Genomic DNA, 4,207 nt, shown 5'->3' with positions numbered 1-4,207 from the left:
AGGTAGTGACTCCCATCACTAAGCTTTCTGTTTAGTAATATGCTGTGGGTTCAAAACAAACTGTTTATATTTAATTTCTGCCCTTATAGATCCATCAGGCATCTCTCCCTCATCTCTCCTCCCGTAACATCTCCACCAGTCTCAGTCCCGGGGCTGATCGGGATATCAGCCAGTGGAGTGCTCACCGCATCAGCCTATGTGGATGAAGATCACAGCTGGTGTGCAGCTCCTCGACGCAGCTGAACACCACAAATATATGTAGATGGGGAGATAACAGGAGAGAGTGAAAGCTATTACCAAGTATATGCACTACATTCTATTGGGCTAACTTCTAGTCATTGAAACTCACACCAGAAACACTGTGTTTTGTCCACGCCTCGCTCTGTTTTGCCCGGTGCTGCCCTGTCCCGCTCACACCTTGCTCACACCTTACCCACTTCATGCCTGGCTGCTCGAGTGCAGCACGCTGCATGCTTGAAAAACAGTGAATAGTAGTAGAATAGTAGAATCTTAAAGTATAGTACAACAGTATGTATTGGGTGCATCAAACATTTGATATTTGTGATCATACTGCTTTAATAAACAAGGGAAGATTGAGAACAGTAATTTGGTGGGCAATCCCGGCAGTGCAATGTATTGCGGGATCAAGACAAGTTCTATGAAGTGTAAAGTAATATACATTTATTCCTAAAATATAATCAAAACATTTACACTATGAACACTACATCTGTATACATAGCAATTTACTATTGAAAAATGTTTTTTGGGGTGGGGGGGACATTGTTTGTCCTTGTGATTGTAATTGTGGATAAAAACTATTAAACATTGTTTACCAAGTAAAGCCTTTTAAATGTTGTAGTTTCATCTTTGGTGATCATTTGCACTCATGAGATGATAAGGATGTTTAAAAATATGTGTTTGCCAATTTGTTATTGTTTAGCCATAAGTGTTTTCCAGATGTCTTTCAGAAAAAGAAAGCGACAGCTCCAGAAAGTTGACTGGAGTGTGGCCGCTCACAGACTGGTTCCCATGAATGCAGGCCAACCCAACAGACTCTTGGGTTATGCAGGAATGCTTACTGTATAGTTTCACTAACTTCCTGGATGCCTAGGGGATAATGATTATTTGATCTCAACAACTGAGACAAGATGGCTCTAGACTATACAAAATGCACCATTGCTGATGAGTAAAATAATATTTTCAGTTGAAAGTCAACATTAAATAAACAAATAAAACATTAACAACAAGTTGCTTCAGATATCAACTTAATATAATATATACTGTCAAAAGTCCTGGAGAGAATTCTGCTGGACAGAGTTAAGGAGTTAATCTACTCCACAGACAAGCAGTTTGGTTTTAAAGCAAATGGCACACTGACCTCTGTATGCCTTAAAGGAAATTGTAAACAAATACAGATGGCAAAACCTCTAATTTCTTTTATGTTTTATTGATGCTTCTAAAGCCTTTGACCGTCAACCATAAAAAAAACTCATGCTATGTCAAAGAGGTTTGCCCAGCTATATTGTTAGGATTCTGGCCTTTTGGTATGCCCATCAGACTATGCAAGTTAAATGGAGCAACATATCAACCCTTTTTGGGATTAGTAATGGGGTCCGTCAAGGTGGAATCTTATCCCTTCCCAGTTCTTTTTAATCTGTATGTTGATGATTTGACGACAGATTAATTGATCATTTATGAAGTCGCTGCTACATCATTTAGAACAGAAGGACAGCTGAGCTCTGCATGAAAAGTTGAAGAGGGCTGAACTTTTGTTGAGCGTCTTCTCTATACATTTGGCAATGTGGACAATGTTTGTTTGTTAGAATTTTGTGTCCGGGAAGTGATGTCTCTCACAAACACACACACACACGGAGGCATTGGGACATCACTGATGATGTCATCAGTGATGTCATAGACTGATGATGTCATCAGTGATGTCATAAGGGGGAACACCCCCACTGATTAAGTAATCAGTGATGTCATAGGGGGCACACACACACACACACACACACACACACACACAAGGAGGCATTGTGACATCACTGACGATGTCATCAGTGATGTCATAAGACCAATGATGTCATTAGTGATGTCATAAGGGGGCACACACACACACACCCGCGCACATGTAAACTCAAGGGGAATAACATTTTGTGATCGGGAGAGACCATAGAACATTTCACTCGGACCAAAACTTAAAAACACTACATTGAAAAAATATTTTCTTTAAATTGTCAATTTTGGTAGGTTTTGGTCCGAGTGAAATGTTATGTGGTCTCTCCTGTTTCTAAATATATCTGAACCATTTGGTTTGAACAAGTAAACCTATTTTTATAAGCATTTTACGAAATGTCTATGTGAAAATAAATGGCGGATGAAAATCTCTGGTATAGTGCTGAAGCAGGAAGTAGGCGGCCACTTTGCCTCTAATAAAGCAGGCCCGCTTGGCTATTTCGGTGGATGGTTGTAAAGATAACAGAGCCTTTTTCTTACCCACTATAGCAGAGGGAGAGTAAGAGGAGCCAGACTACTGCAACACTGATGTTGGTGGACCCCAGGAGGATGTGCAGCCTCTGGCTCTGTCTGGCTGAAGCTGCGTTGGTACCTTGTTGTCCTGGCTCCAGGTCCAGGTGCGCGGCGTGGCCACGCCCAGCAGGGGGAAGGGGTTCTGCCCGCTGACGATCAGCGTGATGGCCAGCAGCTTGAAGTAGGAGAAGAAGTTCCCGATGTACCTGAGAGGAGGAGGAGGGGAGAACACGGCTGACAGAGCAGCTCACTGCACACTGAGGATTTATCAACCTCAGAGCTCCACTAGCCTGGTTAAAACGCTCATGATCACACAACCTTACTTCCTGTTTCGCTCGACCTATCAGCCTGGACTTCCTGCCACTTACAGCGATTTCAGACTGTCAGTCCAGACTGACCCATGGAACGAAACACAACGTGAGTTGTTGTGAGGTCATGATGGCTACCAGGCTAGCGCTCCACAGGCAACACCTGAGCTCACCTGTTCAGGGTGTGTGTGTGTGTGTGTGTGTGTGTGTGTGTGGGGGGGGGGGGGGGGTAGTTCTCAACTGTTCAGGGGGGTGGGGGGGTAGTTCTCTCCCTCGATGTGGATGTCCGGGTACAGCTGGCTGATAGAGCGAGAGTACTCCTGGAACACCTTACTGTACCCTCAGGAGATACTGCAACACACAAGATCATATCAACAGTCATTCACATCCTTTTCCTATTGATATTCTCTGCCAGTGGTTTTCAACATGGAGGCTGAGAACCACCAGGGGGCCTTGAGACAGGTCTCTCTGATCACACTCACTCTCAGTCGTGACGGGTTTATAAAATGGTGAGGAAACGTCGCTGTGACTTAATCAGATTAGCAGTTAGCTAGCAGTTAGCTACCGAGGCACCTGCTTCACTCGCAGCTTACACAACATCGCGCTAAAGCTAAGCTAAGGGTTATGTTAGCTGCCTCTAATGTAGTAAAACGCTCAACATACACAGAACAGCGTGTGTGTGTTGTCTCACCAGTACTGGAACCTGAGCACGGGCCCGGTGTAGAGGGCGTGCTTGGCCGGCCTACCGGGCTCGGGCTCGGGCGGGCTGTGTGGGAGAGCCCCGGGGCTCCCCGCGGCCTCCGGGCCGGGACCGGGACCGGGGCCGGGCTGCGGACTCGACCTGCCCGCGTCATACACGTCTCTGACGGTCAGTACGGTGAACAGCAGCACGGCGCCCAGGAGGCCCGCATGGCTGTACTCCGCCATCTCTCCTCCTCACACACACCGGCTGTCAGTGTCAGTGTCACTGGACCGCTGGCAAGATGGACACACTAACTAACGCACAAGACTTCCGGTCACTGCCTTCAAAATAAATACAAAACGTTGTTAAGGAACCCCCTTTCTTGTTACCCTAACCTGAACCAATCATCAGTCCCCATGCCTAAGCCCAACCCAATCAGAGGCAGAGTAGTGCGGGTCTTAACAAGAACAGCAGTGGGATCCAGTGGGATAATGATAAATGGAGCTTAAATACGCTTTACACAACATACTAAACACTGGGGAAGCAGGGGAGTCTCAAGTTGAATAACGGGCCTTCATCTGTGACTCTGCTGTCCAGCTTAACTCCACTTTTAGAGAAGTTCCATGAAGTTTATTATGTGTTGTCTTTGTCTTATAGAGATCATAGAGGGCTAAGAGTCTAGTTCTGGAGC

The 4,207-nt window shown here is 45.6% G+C and overlaps 1 pseudogene across 1 annotated transcript; it reads right to left on the bottom strand.

Moving 5' to 3' along the window:
• Positions 1-209: 209 nt before the first annotated feature.
• On the bottom strand, positions 210-3,761 carry LOC310782979 (selenoprotein T2-like; annotated as a pseudogene). The gene is made up of 4 exons: positions 3,526-3,761; positions 3,076-3,185; positions 2,606-2,760; positions 210-239 (listed from the first exon to the last, which is right to left on the bottom strand). The product of its transcript is annotated as a selenoprotein T2-like (transcript).
• Positions 3,762-4,207: the final 446 nt, after the last annotated feature.

This window comes from Poromitra crassiceps, assembly GCF_964638095.1.
Source record: "Poromitra crassiceps genome assembly, chromosome: 9".
NCBI lineage: Eukaryota > Metazoa > Chordata > Actinopteri > Beryciformes > Melamphaidae > Poromitra > Poromitra crassiceps.
The sequence above is the reverse complement of the archived record's forward strand: the minus strand, read 5'-3'. Positions and strand labels throughout refer to the sequence as shown.